Consider the following 18,627-nt stretch of genomic DNA (forward strand, 5'->3'; position numbering starts at 1 on the left):
CACAGCACACCTTCACAGGTCTAGTGGAGTCCATGCCTTGACGGGTCAGGGCTGTTTTGGTGTCAAAATGGTGACCTACACAATATTAGGCAGGTGGTCACAATGTTATGGCTGATCGGTGTATATATGTGTGTATAAAATGAACCTGAGTAAAACAAGTCATGTTGAATCTAAGAAAATGTTAAGTAGATCAACGGATACTACCTCGGACAACAAATTAGCACAGACGGAGATATTATGGAAGAAAGCAGAAGAGTAAAAATGGGATGAAGTGCATTTGGAAGAAATGGCACACTATTGAAATCTACCCATTTGCCTGCAGAGAAAAGTATTTGATCAATGCATACTACCAGTGCTTGCTTAGGGCTTTGAAACTTGGTCACTCGCACACAAAAATGGTACAGAAACAGCAGATAACACAAATATGCATGGAATGATGTATGCTTGGAATAACAAGAAGAGATACCTAGAAAACAACTACATAAAAGATAGGAAGATGAAATTATAAACTTTGCAGGCATGACATGGAAAGAGAAGCTATAGATCGAAGTCAGTGGAAACATCTTGGGGAGGCCTTCAACCAGCAGTTGATCAATATAGGCTGATGGAGATATAATAGCTTTATTTTAGAAGTAGTTTTCCATCTAAAGACCATATCTTTATCAAAGACAATAATACCAATAAATTACACTGGGTTTCACATGAGTTTCAACTGCTAATTGCTATATCATTATAGGCATGTTGACATTACTAAATCATTTGTGCTTCCATGCATGTCTTTTATTTTACATTGAGAAAAATGTTATGGTCCTATTTTCAGCCATCACACTGAAACAAGAGCTGCTCTAGCTTGCCCAGTAACTAAACAAATTCAGACCTACTAGCCTGATGGCAACAATAACAACTGATCCTTCCCTAGCTTGACCACATAGCCATTAAATATCTGTCAGCATGGCCTTCCTCTGCCCTAGCTGAGTGCCTGTGAAGGTTTTCAGGCCTGAACGATGTTTTGTCTCAGGCGCAAGGGTTGAGAGCTCACGTTCCCCAGAAAGCAGTAGACTGCTGTAATGTTAATGATGGCAAATGCAGTTTGTATGTATAACAATCTTGTGATTGTTGATTAGTCATCTAGAATAAACATTAATTAGTGTGGATATTTGTTCACTAGGTGCATGATTGTAGTTGTAAAAACAATTACTGTGATATAGGGGAAGTGACCCAGTTAAGCCCACGTACCATATAAGCCCACTTGCTCTTTTAATTTGAAATACAAAAAATACAGGAAATTTTAAAAGATTATCTGTTTCAGAGCAACTGCACAAAGTTGTTACTTTTTATTTGGAGCCAATCACATTTTTTGTTCTTGAGTTTATGTATGACTTTGTGCTGCTACTGTTCAGCATAAAAAAACTTTGCTTTATGAGGTGCCTTCCCAAGAAGCACTTTTTCTGGGATTTGGTGACCTAACTTGGTGAGTGTTGATAAGAATTATGGAATGAAGAGATGAATGAATCAAATGGAACCTGATGAATTTGCTTTGTATTTAAAAGCACTATTTTGTCTGAAAATATAGATTTCATGAGTTTCCGGATCTAGCGCGGGACACTATCAGAATGATGGTCACACGCATAGATGCAGTAGAACAACAAAAATTGAGGAACTGTTGATGACCATAGTAAATCAAAACATTTTAGAAGCTTCTGCAGATAAAACAATATTTAATGTTCTATCAATTATTATAATCTTAAAATGTAATTGTTTTTGTCATATAGGCTTAAAAGGAACAGCACCCTTGAAAAGCCTATCAGTACATGGCTTTAAAGCAGAATAATTATTGAATGTGTTCTACCAACAATAATAAACATGGTCTAAGTTGTAAAACCTTATTTTATTTATTATAAAGATATTACATGTTTGCATTAACTTGATGTAAAATTATTGAGGTTAATTTCCCATGGACCACTGTTGTTCTTAATAAGCCCACTAAGCCCAGAACCCATTGTACATCATATTAAAAGCCTTGAGAAAAGCCTTACATTAATTAATATTACTCCGAATACATCATTTTCATTCATGAACTTAACTACTTACCTTATTTTTATTGAGGACAAAATGGGTAGGCAGTGAAAAAATTATAGGGACTGCAATAACATGATGGAAGCTTGCTGTGAATTTCACATGGACAGAGATGTCTAGAGAATGGACGGACAGAGAAGAATAAATTTCAAGAGTATTTTGAGAAGCTGTTTTCGTCAAAGGTCTTTGACATGGGACTGCCAAGAGTTTAAATTTTTGAGTCATGCCTCAGATATTTCCCTGGCACTTGCGATCGAGGCCAGAGGAAATGGGGTTGTGTTTCTTCGGCTTCAATCTCACCTGTTTGGTGAAGTCAAAAGTAAGGATGCACCAATATGAACATTCTGGGCTGATAATGCTATCCAATATTTTCCTGTTATTTTACTTATAGAATGAGAGCAGGTCGAGTGGGAACTGCATTGCAGTTCGTGTGCGTCATTCATATTTTGTTAAAAGTACACGAGTAGAATAGAGCAAATCTGATGCTTAGTTTGAGGTAATAAAAGCTGCACCGTCAGACAGAAATATTGGTCAGAAATATCGGCCATTTTAAAGCAATTGGTCAAGAGCCAATATAATAATTTTTTGCCATATTGTTTCAATACCGATCGGTGCATCCCTAGTCAAAAGGTAGTGGAGGAAAGAACTGCACTGCCATTCCCGTGTTAGCAGGGACAAAATTTTAAAGGAGGAATTCCCTGAGAAACTTGATGTGCTTTCCGCTGCTCTCAAGCCAGAAAACATCATCAGTGGCTTTGAGAGCACTGGAATATTCCCTGTGAGCCAGAGCCATGTGTTTTTTCTGAAGCACCTGTGCAGACTTCCACAGCCCCAACCCCAACAACCAGCACACCAGCAGAGCAAACTGCCTCTCCAAGTGCAATAATTCTATGTGATGGAAATTTGTCTCAGATAATATAAAAATACAATTTTAATTGGTTAGATTGGTTATTTGAGGTCTAAATTCAATAATCTATAAAATATAAAGTATTTACTGTTAAAACACTTGTGGGCTTATTTGCCCACCCTGGACTTTTCACTTTTGCAATTAAATAAGTTAATTTAATTTAGTCAATTTAGGACAAAATCTACCAAAAGTGTTTAGATGAGAGATTCATCTTTGATTTAATACCCACTTTATTGAGAAGAAATTCACATTTTGTAAGAAAACATGTAAAATTTGGTGGACTTAATTGGGTCACATCCCCTAATTGTAATTGGGCAAAATATCAGTGTGATTGACAGAAAACTTTAAAAACTGTCCCTGGAGTCTTCAAATATCTTTAACAAGAGAACTCCCTTAATTTGGGGTTAGAGAATAATCTCGTAGACAGAATGTTGTTGAAGCTAATCATGTATCTTTTTTGGGGGAAATGTTGCAAAACTATATGTTCTTAAAAACATATGGCACAGTGTTTATTTGCATTAAATAGGTCTAGATCAGGTGATGCCAGTGTCTGGTGATGGAAAGCCTATTTCCAGAGGTTGCATGGGATGGGGGGCCACAGTAGAAAATTAACCACAGATGAAAACAAAATATGTCCCAAATCATACCTTTTTTTCCTATACATCTCAGTTAGGGAACATTTATGAACTTTAATTTTCCCCCAAATTATATATGCAACAGAACATTTTCTGAAAGTATAAAAATATAGTAAAGGATCAGAAAGGGGGTGGTTGAAGGTTGGCTTTGTGGGGCCGCACAAAACATCCTCAAGGGCTGCATTTGGCCCCCGGGTCGCACTTTGTGAACCCCTGGTCTAGATGGTTTCAAAAGTTGTTATGCTCACATGCTGTTTTTTTATACTGTATTTCACATAATTTTAAAATATGATACAAATGCTCATGATGCCTGTCTGACAGATTTATATGGCGTGATGAATATGGATGTCTGAGGATTTTTAATGCCCCAAAGTTGATGCACAGGTCCATAATACCTGAGAAGCAACTGATGTATATTCAAAGAAAAAGCTTTGTTTGAGAAATACCCAGGCGTTACACATTCTTTCAAGGAATGTTGTGTATCATGGTAAAATCCTAAAAGAGAAAAGCATTATTACTTAATATTGACCAAGACCTTTTCTTTCCCTGACCGTGTACTAATTTCTTAATTTACTTCTGTTGCTCTTCACACACAATGCACTGTGGGCATATGATTCTCAGAAACATGAGTATTACCTAAAATTGGTGTAAGTCATAGCTCTTTCCTTCCATAACTGAAAATGCAATAGACCACTGGGGAGTGATAGTATATTAAGATATGGTGGCTATTGTCACGGTTCACTTCGTTATGACTCTCTTTCCAGTTTGTTCTGGCAAGAGCAGCTTGCTGATAAACAGACACTGGAGCTACTGCAAATAACTCAACAGCTGAACCCTCAGCGTGTTGGGAGTTTAATTTCTCCCACTAAATGAAAAATATTTTTCAGCGATTCCAAGTTACACCCAGCTAATTTAGCTAATTATTTTAGGCCAAAAATCATTGAGTACACTTCTTTAAGGATGCGTTTATTTTTATCTAAGCAATTAAATTGATTGGGGAAACTGTGAAGTGCCAATAAAATGAAAATCCAGTTTTCACAGGTCTGTTCAGATTTGAGATGCACACTAATGAAATGAGATTGCTTGCCTTAACTTAACGGTCTAAACAGTCGTGATTGTCTTGAGTTTGAAAACATAGAGATGTCGTGATTATTCAATGCTTACCCAGGCTTTATATGGCTGAGCAAAATGGTGGAAAGGATAACGGTTTATCTATGGGCTTCTGATACCAAATGGTCAAATGAAACATGTTAAAACCACTAAACATCCTTACATATAGACCTTATCTATAATTTATACATCCTAAACTATACTGTCATGAGCAACCTTTTACAAGTCTTTTTCTTTGTTTTGTCCCCCTCCCCTGCAGGTTTTGGGATTTTATTCTGTTGTACTGTTGAAGTACAGAGGCAGAGATGGCAACAGCTATATCGTGACACAGAGAGACATGGTAAGTGTTAAGCATGGGCTGGAAAAGGGAAAGGCCTGAAATCAAGAGCAGAGTGCAGTGGGCAGTCAGATTGGGAGCTCTTAACAGGAAGCTTGATTGGGGTTGGGATTTTCACATGTAATTGGGGGGGAGGGGGAAATCAGAGAATCACGTGAGGTGCTGATGGAGGTTTTTTTTTTTTTTTTTGGCGCATTAGAAAGGGTTACCCATCTTTGCTTGAGAACGAGGTGGTGCTCACACAGACACTTTAGAAAATGCTGAAAGGAAGCAGTACTCTGCCAGTACCAAGAGGATTTTGTATTTTTGCTTAAGAATGTCTTTAATTGATTTAATTAACGGGTAAGTTGTTTTTTAAAAATGTTGAATGTAAATGTTATGTACTTTTTACATTTTTATTTACCTTCAACATTATATGAAAAACAAACTCTTATGCTTAAATATACTGTGTAATACATTGAAGTCTTGTTGAAATCGTAACACCCACCTATTTTCACATCCATATTGAATGGAGGTCAGTTGAGTGAATGTATTCTTAATGTTGTTTACCCTGGTAGATCAGATGTACTCAATTATAACTTAATTTGTTGGGCGCAGAACAAGCATTGGCTGGTGTTGCTGGCAATTGCTTATGTAAAGTACACTTCGTGAGAGTTTGTGCTGGATTTTTAGTCTTATACCTGTGCGTTTCATGAAATGATCTGTGTATAGTGATGCATGTCTTTTTGGTTTATTGAGGAGGTATTGAGGAGAACAAATAGTTTGATTTCCTTTTTAATCAAGTCTTCAGAAGAATATGTGAGAAATAAGACTCCATACATGTGTGTCCATACAAGCCTAATACATGTGTGTGCAGGATCTTTGTTTCAATTTTGATCTTGGATTATTGGTTCTTTATTCTGGAATTATCAAGAATTGTGCGCCCCCCCCCCCCCCCCCTTCTCCCCAGGTAAGAAGCAAATCCACTGCATGCTTGTTTTTATTCAGGGAGATGTCCTGTTTCCTACCAGAGATGTTTAAACTAAATCTACTCAGTTTTATAGCAATGTAATACATCATAGTTTTTCTTGTTGTTCTTGGGCTGTTGCTTCAGAGAGAACAGTTAAAAAAAAAACTAAAAACCAACCAAAAGCATTTAGACAATTTAGTCTCTGAGTTCAGCATGGTGGACTGTTATTATTTGTACCATTCATTGAGTCATCATTTGTTGAAGAGATTTATAACATGCACATGTGATTTATTGAATACGTTTTGAATTCCGATCTCCAGATAAGTTCTACATGTGTACGTCGATTTAATAATTTCTGCCATTCATTGAAACACAATGTTGCCAAGACCCATAGTCAATTATTTCAATTATTTGCCCCATCAAATTATGAATTTTGCCTTCGTGGAGAAGAGTGCTGGGAGAGTTATCTCTGAGCCTGTAAACCAAAAGAATTTTTTGAGAAGTAAATTCAATCAAAGCTGTATCCTTTAAAAATAATCATGGCTGTTTTTGGAAAAACAAGAACAAGATTTTTAAAATCTGAAATCCTTGTTATGGGATTAGGAAATTAAGACTTGGAACATAGCATCATTAAAAGCACAGGTTTTTACTTTAAAAGGCAGATGTCACCGTATTTGAGAGAGGAATTTAAAAGTAGTTTTCTGGGGTTAATTAGAAAGGCTTCAGCAAAATTAATCTTCTACCTGAGACGTGCTTATTATTGCGCTTGTCTCTCCTGTCAAGGCAGCAGTATGCAGGGGCATTGGATCAATGGGCCAAACCAAACCGACCTGAACATTTGCACATTGTATTACTAACTAGTGAAGTAGGCCTGGATTTTAAAGGGGAAAAAAACAAATTCCATATCTGAGGACAATTTGTTGACCTACAGAATGCCAACATTTAAATTTCAAGATCTTTTATATAGGGCTGGGCGATATATTTTTTGCGATATACTCAATGTATTATTTTTGGCGAAATTCAAAATGCTTATATCGCGAGTATTGAATTTTTGTCATTTTAATGCAGATGTATGTATAGCGTGTCAATCTTTGTGGCCAGTCACTTACAGACTTAGTCATTTTTTATTTGGCCTATCGCCTTCTTCATTAATAAAAGTAAGGCGGGAGAAGGAATGAAGAGGAGGAAGCAAATGTGTGTTAGTGGTGTGTTACTATCGAATAATTTGTGTTGATGTTAGTAAATGAGTAGTTTTGAGGTCCTTAATCAGGAGATGCAACTGCTTATAAAGTTGCATGTTTATTTAACAAACGGACGGGTGTATGGAATTACGATCTTGAATGTTACACTCGCTATATTAAGATTTTTTTAAAGCAATGGAAGTGAAATGTTTGAATTACATACTAAGAACATAAGCGAATGTGGATATATACACCGATCAGCCATAACATTATGACCACTGACAGGTGAAGTGAATAACACTGATAATCTCGTTATCATGGAACCTGTCAGTGGGTGGGATATATTAGGCAGCAAGTGAACATTTTGTCCTCGAAGTTGATGTGTTAGAAGCAGGAAAAATGGGCAAGTGTAAGGATCTGAGCGACTTTGACAAGGGCCAAGTTGTGATGGCTAGACGACTGGGTCAGAGCATCTCCAAAACTGCAGCTTTTGTGGGGTGTTCCCGGTCTGCATTGGTCAGTACCTGTCAAAAATTGTCCAAGGAAGGAAAAGCGGTGAACCGGCAACAATTTTGCACATTGTTTATACAGACATAATATGCATTTTTGTATTGTTATTTTTTTATTTATTTAATATAGACCTACTCGGGTATTTCATATAAGTCAGGTAAAACAAAAATAATATTTGCCATGATAACCTGCATGTGGTATTTGTTAGTTTTGCATATTTAATGATTAAAGAAAGACTTGTTATTTGAATGTCTTTGGTCTTATTTTATAGCTTGATTGGAGAAAAACAAGAAATATCAAGATATATATTGTGTATCGCCCAAACTTCTAAAAAAAATATCAACATTATTTTTAAGTCGTATCGCCCAGCCCAACTTTTATATGTTTGGCATTTCCTCTTCCTGAAAGATGCCTAGACTCTACATTCCTTATATATTCAGGAAGGAATTCAGTATGGCACTGAGTGGCTATACGTCCATCCATCCCAGCTCCCATTCAGAAGACCTGTTGACTGAATGACTTATTAATGTTGTTGATCCTGGTAGGAATAGGTAGAAATTATAACTTAATGAGTTGGGAGCAGAACAAGCATTTGACTGTGTTGCTGGCAATTACCCGATGCACTCAGAGAGTGAAGTTACTGCTGTATTTTCAGAGTCCAATACCTGCGGTTTCAGTACATTTGAGATAATGATGCTGTATGTGATTAATATCATTATTGTCAGACTTTCCCCACTTGGTTTTAGTTCAATCCATGCAATGGGGATCATTAGAAATGTCCAACAAAAGGCTCTGTGAGGATCTGGATTTCCCCCCAGTTGATAGTTACTGCACAGTTCTATCACAGTAGAAGTGATCCTGCCAGGCTTAACACTCCTGGGTACCCAGAGCTGTACATTGGCGGGTGCTGGTTAAAGTTCATGTCAAAGTGGGATTGATAAATCAGATTGCAAGTAGTTTTATTGTTCGTACTCTGCTAAAGCATGACCAGAAGACCTTATTGATCCCACTGACATGTAAACTCTCTGTAAAAGTTCTATATTAACACTCTGTTACCTTAAGCCTATCAACATGCTGGCCAACATTCACAGCTTCTAAATGGTGTGGCTCTTGTCATCTGAAAAAAAGCACATCCGGCAAATCACAAATCTGGCTCCTGTTATATGCCTTTATGTTACCTACATATCAGTATTTTGTTAAGTCTTTCAGAAATGTGTGTGTGTGTGTGTGTGTGTGTGTATATATATATATATATATATATACACACACACACACACACCAAATGTGTTAAATGAGGACTGTTGTGCAGAGTAAATTATTTTGTCTGTCATGATTTTTCCATTTGCCCTTAGAGACATTTGGTTTTGATTAATTGGGGTATTAAATGGTTGGTTCATGTACATGTTAAGTCATTCATATCTCTTAAGTTACATTTAACTTTTTGAGAGATTCCCAATTTCCTTGGATAAAGGTGTCTGCTAAATTATAATAGATCATTATAATAACTTAAGTAATTATCCCTTCTGTGACTTGTAAAAATCATAGCATTGATGAGATGTATTACATACATAAAGTAAATATAATGTATATGCACACACATACAGTGGGGGGAAAAAAGTATTTGATCCCCTGCTGATTTTGTACGTTTGCCCACTGACAAAGCAATGATCAGTCTATAATTTTAATGGTAGGTGTATTTTAACAGTGAGAGACAGAATAACAACAACAAAATCCAGAAAAACGCATTTCAAAAAAGTTATAAATTGATTTGCATGTTAATGAGTGAAATAAGTATTTGATCCCCTATCAATCAGCAAGATTTCTGGCACCCAGGTGTCTTTTATACAGGTAATGAGCTGAGATTAGGAGCACTCTCTTAAAGGGAGTGCTCCTAATCTAAGTTCGTTACCTGTATAAAAGACACCTGTCCACAGAAGCAATCAATCAATCAGATTCCAAACTCTCCACCATGGCCAAGACCAAAGAGCTGTCCAAGGATGTCAGGGACAAGATTGTAGACCTACACAAGGCTGGAATGGGCTACAAGACCATTGCCAAGCAGCTTGGTGAGAAGGTGACAACAGTTGGTGTGATTATTCGCAAATGGAAGAAACACAAAATAACCGTCAGTCTCCCTCGCTCTGGGGCTCCATGCAAGATATCACCTCGTGGAGTTTCAATGATCATGAGAACGGTGAGGAATCAGCCCAGAACTACACGGGAGGATCTTGTTAATGATCTCAAGGCAGCTGGGACCATAGTCACCAAGAAAACAATTGGTAACACACTACGCCGTGAAGGACTGAAATCCTGCAGCGCCCACAAGGTCCCCCTGCTCAAGAAAGCACATGTATAGGCCCGTCTGAAGTTTGCCAATGAACATCTGAATGATTCAGAGGAGAACTGGGTGAAAGTGTTGTGGTCAGATGAGACCAAAATCGAGCTCTTTGGCATCAACTCAACTCGCCATGTTTGGAGGAGGAGGAATGACCCCAAGAACACCATCCCCACCGTCAAACATGGAGGTGGAAACATTATGCTTTGGGGGTGTTTTTCTGCTAAGGGGACAGGACAACTGCACCGCATCAAAGGGACGATGGACGGGGCCATGTACCGTCAAATCTTGGGTGATAACCTCCTTCCCTCAGCCAGGGCATTGAAAATAGGTCGTGGATGGGTATTCCAGCTTGACAATGACCCAACACACACAGCCAAGGCAAAAAGGAGTGGCTCAAGAAGAAGCACATTAAGGTCCTGGAGTGGCCTAGCCAGTCTCCAGACCTTAATCCCATAGAAAATCTGTGGAGGGAGCTGAAGGTTCGAGTTGCCAAACGTCAGCCTCGAAACCTTAATGACTTGGAGAGGATCTGCAAAGAGGAGTGGGACAAAATCCCTCCTGAGATGTGTGTGCAAACCAGGTGGCCAACTACAAGAAACGTCTGACCTCTGTGATTGCCAACAAGGGTTTTGCCACCAAGTACTAAGTCGAAGGGGTCAAATACTTATTTCCCTCATTAACATGCAAATCAATTTATAACTTTTTTGAAATGCGTTTTTCTGGATTTTTTTGTTGTTATTCTGTCTCTCACTGTTAAAATACACCTACCATTAAAATTATAGACTGATCATTTCTTTGTCAGTGGGCAAACGTACAAAATCAGCAGGGGATCAAATACTTTTTTCCCTCACTGTACATACTAGCAGTGGACAAATTGGTAGTCCAGATGCCGGACACCACCAAATAATTTATTCAGACTACAGACACATAATGTTCCAAAGGTTTTGGGACTAATAGCGATTGTGACGTTTTGATTATTCTCGGCCAGTTTCTAGTGTAGACAGATTGTACATTGTGGTAAATGGGTCACCCGCACATGACTAGAGGTCTTCTCTCCACTAGTGGTTCAGCAAGCTGTGATTGGTTGTTCCATGTGTTTTGTTTGCAGGTGGTGTCAGATTTTGCAAAAATCTTGGCCAACTGAAAAACTGAAAATGTACTTCATTATATTTTTTTTATTTAAAGGTAAGGCACATGTATATGGAATTAACTGCTGTTTTAGATGTATAATGTCATTTAATTCTTTCAACTATGTTTTAAAATAAATGTGTGCTTGTCTCAAAAGAAAAAACAAGTTGAAACCGACATCTCTCTATTGATTTAGGATAGTCAGTGTGGAGCTTTTTTATTTGCATAGTAATTGTTTGTAAAAAGAGCATTATCTGGCTCAAGAAATGACACAAGCTTCTTGAATTCAGGATTCTGGACAACTGAAATTGGTTTTCAGATCCATTGTGATCAATTCTCAGCGTTCGATCCTGCCCGAGACATTGCATGCAAATGATGCCTTAGATTCATGTGATTCAGCATTGTTCCTGTGCTACCACTGTGACTAAGCTCCACACATCAATTTTTTGTCTCCCTTTTTGTCAAAATACACCCAGACAGCACTTCGCTTATTTCTTGCTCCCAAAGGTGACATGGCAAATAGTGAATAAAAGCATGCAAGATATTGGAAAATGAATATCCATGTGACAGAAGTATACAATGAAATAAATTATCTGATTGAGAGTGACATGCTCTCATGCCCTAATTGTATCAGCATTTTGTTTTTGTTTGTTTTCTTTTGAGCGACACATCCAATACAAAACCCACAGGAAACTGTGAAAGAAAGGGAGCAACAACAAATATAAATAATAAACCATAAAATCCAAACAAAATAAACATATTTTACCCCTTGGTTGCTTTGCTTATTTTAAGAAATTACATAAAAAGTATAATGTATTAAAATATTCTAAACTATTAACACCTCTAATCGAAATGTTCATTAATGAAAAATGTGGGCTACCAAAATTTGTGGTGGGCTACCATAGTTTACCTTTTGATAGTTCATTAGACTAGTACACTAGTATTAGACTGCATGCTACATACACTGTACCGGTCAACAGTTTTAGAACACCTACATTGTTCTAGTTTTTATTGAAATGTATGCAGTTTAATGTCTCAATGTACACTCACCTAAAGGATTATTAGGAACACCTGTTCAATTTCTCATTAATGCAATTATCTAACCAACCAATCACATGGCAGTTGCTTCAATGCATTTAGGGGTGTGGTCCTGGTCAAGACAATCTCCTGAACTCCAAACTGAATGTCTGAATGGGAAAGAAAGGTGATTTAAGCAATTTTGAGCGTGGCATGGTTGTTGGTGCCAGACGGGCCGGTCTGAGTATTTCACAATCTGCTCAGTTACTGGGATTTTCACGCACAACCATTTCTAGGGTTTACAAAGAATGGTGTGAAAAGGGAAAAACATCCAGTATGCGGCAGTCCTGTGGGGGCGAAAATGCCTTGTTGATGCTAGAGGTCAGAGGAGAATGGGCCAACTGATTCAAGCTGATAGAAAAGCTACTTTGACTGAAATAACCACTCGTTACAACCGAGGTATGCAGCAAAGCATTTGTGAAGCCACAACACGTACAACCTTGAGGCGGATGGGCTACAACAGCAGAAGACCCCACCGGGTACCACTCATCTCCACTACAAATAGGAAAAAGAGGCTACAAGTCTGATGAGTCTCGATTTCTGTTGAGAATTTGGCGTAAACAGAATGAGAACATGGATCCATCATGCCTTGTTACCACTGTGCAGGCTGGTGGTGGTGGTGTAATGGTGTGGGGGATGTTTTCTTGGCACACTTTAGGCCCCTTAGTGCCAATTGGGCATCGTTTAAATGCCACGGCCTACCTGAGCATTGTTTCTGACCATGTCCATCCCTTTATGACCACCATGTACCCATCCTCTGATGGCTACTTCCAGCAGGATAATGCATCATGTCACAAAGGTGGAATCATTTCAAATTGGTTTCTTGAACATGACAATGAGTTCACTGTACTAAACTGGCCCCCACAGTCACCAGATCTCAACCCAATAGAGCATCTTTGGGATGTGGTGGAACGGGAGCTTCGTGCCCTGGATGTGCATCCCACAAATCTCCATCAACTGCAAGATGCTATCCTATCAATATGGGCCAACATTTCTAAAGAATGCTTTCAGCACCTTGTTGAATCAATGCCACGTAGAATTAAGGCAGTTCTGAAGGCGAAAGGGGGTCAAACACAGTATTAGTATGGTGTTCCTAATAATCCTTTAGGTGAGTGTACTCTTAAATGAAAGCATAAAACAAATAAACAATTGGAGATGAAGAAATCATGGAATCGTTTTGTTGAACAAAATTTAACCCCTTAAGCTGACAAACCCCTCTGGTACCCTTAAGGGCACCAAATCCCTGTGCTTCTCTTTAATCCCATGTGTACTCTTCACTGTTGTTGTTTGCTAAGTGTTTGGTATGAGAAGCATTCTCTGATGTGAAAAACATTTACGCCCCCCCACCTTCAACATTCTGAAATGGGGGTGTGGAAGGGATACTTGGTCTGAGTAGCAATACAAAAAATAGACAATTATGACATTCTGGAACCAGACAGTCTACTGATCAAAACAAGACCATCCATGTTTTGGTAGAAGCAAACACACCTGTGGTGAGCTTAAAATGTCAATATGGAAAATGTTTACAGTGTACTAATACACAACGATTTTACATAATTGGATATGAACTTCCTTTCTTTGATAGATCATCAATTAATATATACTGTGTTCTGAACAAAACAAGCCTATTTGCAAAAAAAATCTGTTCTATGACCGTCTGAATGAGACCACCCCAACCCCCGGAGCTGACTGCAAGTTTACCCCCCCGGGTTCTGAATGTCGGCGCGCAACACAGAAAAACTGTAAATGGAATGCATTTCAGAATGAAACACGCTGGTAGCCAAAATAATAAGCTTTCAAGTGATGTGCGCATTGTAGGAATACAGTGTAATTTATATGCCCAGGAGCTGCGTGTAACACTGCCAAATAATGCTTAAGAGGGTGTAGTAACACAGGATATAACTCTGAAATGTACATTATTTTTAAGTTTTTGGTAAACTAAACTTTTAGTTTTTAACCTCAGGCAGTTTACCACGTACCTTTGTACCATTTTGTGTTATTCACTGGACTTGAACTGCTTAAATTTCAATAAAAACTGTTAAAAATGTGGGTATTTTAAAATGTTTGACCGGTAGTGTATACTATTACCTTTTTATAACTATTAGATTACACTTTCTCAAGTCAGATGACTATTCCGATTACAGATACTTTCAAAATAATTAGGTGTTTATTTTAAAGATTATTTCTTGATCATTATCAAAAAAAGACTCAAGAAAATAAATTGCCAGAATCTGTAGTGATCTACATTGTTTTTATTGACACGCACATGACTCGAAAACCTTGTGTAAGCAGGCATGAAGGGAGGGTGCCACAGACTTGTTTATTTGAAAAGAAAAGTAGAGGTGTCATAATCAGAAGTTTAAATCAAAATTTAGCAGGAATTGCAGTCACACAAAAAAGACTTATGGGGAAAAAAGCAACTCTTTGCAAATAACAAGAAGATGGACAGCCATGCACGAAGGTTTAACATTTGTCATTATAGTCCTTACACTAGAAAAATACAACTAATAATGGTGGATTTGCATCATTACTTTGCTTCAGGAGCATGATTTCCCTTTTTACTCTTGCATGATGGCATCTGAATTATCTTTTAAAATAAATCTGTTTCTGTTTATCACATTTACAAATCAGCGGAGTGTTCAAAATGTAGACATTTAGGACATAACTCATTTTATGTAGTCTATAGTTTCAGATTTTTTTTTTCTCTAAAAACAGTAGGTTATCTTTAGATTTGCTCTATTTCTAGCTTTATTTTATATCAGGTAAACACTCACTTACAGTAAATTATTTGTTCTGCCTGAAAGCAGTTAACTTTGTTATTAGCCTGCCTGGAGAAGATTGTATTCTCAAAAATATATGTGCATCAGTTGTGGAATCCATAGAGATAGCTAGGACCTTGTCTATTTTTTGCTCATAGGAATGTCTTAATTTATGGATTTTTGTTTTTCAGCAAATAAATACAAATCTATGTGGCAGTGATATGCTTCTGTACACCATCTGGAGGTAACTTTTTTATGTTTAAAAAGATATATTTACTATGTAAAGTTTCTTGATAATTGGATTATGCCATATCCAGTAATGGCCAATCAGAATATCGGATTGTAGTGGGCCACTATTGGTAGATTCAGACGCACAGCAGTTTATGTGAGGTGATACTTATGATAAAATAAATACATACAAATAACTTGCCAATTGCTTGCCAGGAATCTCTGCTGCAATATTTTGGAAATGCATTAACACCACAATAAAACAGCTGTAACAAAAAAAAAAAACAGTAATCGATGACTTTGCACAGTTCAACATCAACCACAACTGAGGGAGATAGTGGAGACAACATTGCAGCTGGAGTCCGAGAGTCCATGGCCAAAAAATCAGAGTTCAGAGGCAGGGGAAGAAAAGAAACAATGTTGCACTTCCCTTGATTGTACAGATGGCAACTGGAGAAATGTGTTCAATTAAATAATTTTATAATAAAGATGCTATATATTCAGTACTGTGCAAAAGTTTTAGGCAGGTGTGAAAAAATGCTGTAAAGTAAGAATGCTTTCAGAAATATACATGTTAATAGATTATTTTTGATTATATCAATTCACAAAATGCAAAGTTAGTGAACAGAAGAAAAATCTACATCAATCAATATTTGGTGTGACCACCCTTTGCCTTCAAAACAGCATAAATTCTTCTAGGTACACTTGCACACAGTTTTTGAAGGAACTCGGCAGGTAGGTTGGATCAAACATCTTGGAGAACTAACCACAGTTCTCCTGTGGATTTAGGCAGCCTCAGTTGCTTCTCTCTCTTCATGTAATCCCAGATAGACTCGATGTTGAGACCAGGGCTCTGTGGGGGCCATTCCATCACTTCCAGGACTCCTTATTCTTCTGCACGCTGAAGATAGTTCTTAATGACTTTCACTGTATGTTTGGGGTCAATCAGATGCCTCCCTGATGGTATTGCATGATGGATAACTATCTGCCTGTATTTCTCAGCATTGAGGAGACCATTAATTCTGACCAAATCCCCAACTCCATTTGCAGAAATGCAGCCCCAAACTTGCAAGGAACCTCCACCATGATTCACTATTGCCTGCAGACAGTCATTCGTGTACCACTCTCCAGCCCTTCGGCGAACAAACTGCCTTCTGCTATAGCCAAATATTTCAGATTTTGACTCATCAGTCCAGAGCACCTGCTGCCATTTTTCTGCACCCCAGTTCCTGTGTTTTTGTGCAGAGTCACTTGGCCTTGTTGCCACGTCGGAGGTATGGCTTTTTGGTCGCAAGTCTTCCATGAAGGACACTTCTGACCAGACTTCTCCGGACAGTAGATGGGTGTACCAGAGTCCCACTGTTTTCTGCCAATTTGGAGCTGATGGCACTGATGGACATCTTCCGATTGCGCAGGGAAGTAAGCATGATGTGTCTTTCATCTGCTGCAATAAGTTTCCTTGGCCGACCACTGCGTCTATCCTCTTTCAAAAGAGCTTGGACAGCACATCTGGAAACCCGTCTGCCTTGATTTCTGCCTGGGAGAGACCTTGCTAATGCAGTATACAGTGCATCTGGAAAGTATTCACAGCGCTTCACTTTTTCCATATTTTGTTATGTTACAGCCTTATTTGAAAATGGATTAAATTCATTATTTTCCTCAAAATTCTACAAACCATACCCAATAATGACAACATGAAAGACGTTTGTTTGAAATCTTTGCAAATTTATTAAAAATAAAAAACAAAAAAAGCACATGTATATAAGTGTTCACAGCCTTTGCCATGACACTCAAAATTGAGCTCAGGTGCATCCTGTTTCCACTGATCATCCTTGATGTTTCTACAACTTGATTGGAGTCCACCTGTGGTAAATTCAGTTGATTCGACACGATTTGGAAAGACACACACCTGTCTATATAAGGTCCCACAGTTAACCATGCATGTCAGAGCACAAACCAAGCCATGAAGTCCAAGGAATTGTCTGTAAACCTCCGAGACAGGATTGTATCGAGGCACATATCTGGGGAAGGGTACAGAAAAATTTCTGCAGCGTTGAAGGTCCCAATGAGCACAGCGGCCTCCATCATCCGTAAATAGAAGAAGTTTGGAACCACCAGGACTCTTCCTAGAGCTGGCTGCCCGGCCAAACTGAGCGATCGGGGGAGAAGGGCCTTAGTCAGGGAGGTGACCAAGAACCCGCCGGTCACTCTGACAGAGCTACAGCGTATCTCTGTGGAGAGAGGAGAGCTTTCTAGAAGAACAACCATCTCTGCAGCACTCCACCAATCCAATCAATCTACCTGTATGGTAGAGTGACCAGATGGCAGCCACTCCTCAGTAAAAGGCACATGACAGCCCACCTAGAGTTTGCCAAAAGGCACGTGAAGGACTCTCGGACTGTGAGAAACAGAATTCTCTGGTCTGATGAAACAACAAAGATTGAACTCAAGTCTGGAGGAAACCAGGCACCGCTCATCACCTGGCCAATACCATCCCTACAGTGAAGCATGGTGGTGGCAGCATCATGCTGTGGGGATGTTTTTCAGTGGCAGGAACTGGGAGACTAGTCAGGATCGAGGCAATGCAGCAATGTACAGAGACATCCTTGATGAAAACCTGCTCCAGAGCGCTCTGGGGCGAAGGTTCATTTTCCAACAGGACAACGACCCTAAGCACACAGCCAAGATAACAAAGGAGTGGCTACAGGACAACTCTGTGAATGTCCTTGAGTGGCCCAGCCAGAGCCCAGACTTGAACCCGATTTGAACATCTCTGGAGAGATCTGAAAATGGCTGTGCACCGACGCTCCCCATCCAACCTGATAGAGCTTGAGAGGTCCTGCAAAGAAGAATGGGAGAAACTGCCCAAAAATAGGTGTGCCAAGCTTGTAGCATCATGCTCAAAAAGACTTGAGGCTGTAATTGGTGCCAAAGGTGCTTCTACAAAGTATTGAGCAAAGGCTGTGAATACTTATGTACATGTGCTTTTTATTGTTTTTTATTTTTAATACATTTGCAAAGATTTCAAACAAACTTCTTCATGTTGTCATTATGGGGTATTGTTTGTAGAATTTTGAGGAAAATAATTAATTTAATCCATTTTCGAATAAGGCTGCAACATAACAAAATGTGGAAAAACTGAAGCGCTGTGAATACTTTCCAGATGCATTGTAACTACCTTGTGTCTTGTTGCTGTGCTCAGTCTTGTCATGGTGTATGACTTTTGACAGTAAACTGTCTTCAGCAACCTCACCTTGCTAATGAGTGTTTGGTTGTTCCTCACCCAGTTTTATTCCTCCTACACAGCTGTTTCTGTTTCAGTTAATGATTGTATTTCAGCCTACATATTGAATTGATGATCATTAGCTTTGTTTAATCATACACCTGACTTT

At 38.6% G+C, this 18,627-nt stretch overlaps 1 protein-coding gene across 5 annotated transcripts in view; it reads left to right on the plus strand.

The window, feature by feature from the left end:
• Nucleotides 1-18,627, plus strand: part of bcl9 (BCL9 transcription coactivator) — a 195,230-nt gene that overhangs the window by 134,445 nt on the left and 42,158 nt on the right. For 3 of the 5 annotated variants that reach the window (XM_066707025.1, XM_066707028.1, XM_066707024.1), the window contains exon 3: nucleotides 4,988-5,068. The exons of 1 other annotated variant lie outside the window; for it this stretch is intronic. The gene's annotated coding sequence lies outside the window, so the exon portion shown is untranslated. Of the gene's footprint in view, nucleotides 1-4,987; nucleotides 5,069-11,151; nucleotides 11,229-18,627 lie in introns of all 5 variants that reach the window. One more of the 5 variants, XM_066707027.1, reaches the window with a different exon arrangement.

This window comes from Amia ocellicauda, chromosome 6 (genome assembly GCF_036373705.1).
Source record: "Amia ocellicauda isolate fAmiCal2 chromosome 6, fAmiCal2.hap1, whole genome shotgun sequence".
NCBI classification, from domain to species: domain Eukaryota; kingdom Metazoa; phylum Chordata; class Actinopteri; order Amiiformes; family Amiidae; genus Amia; species Amia ocellicauda.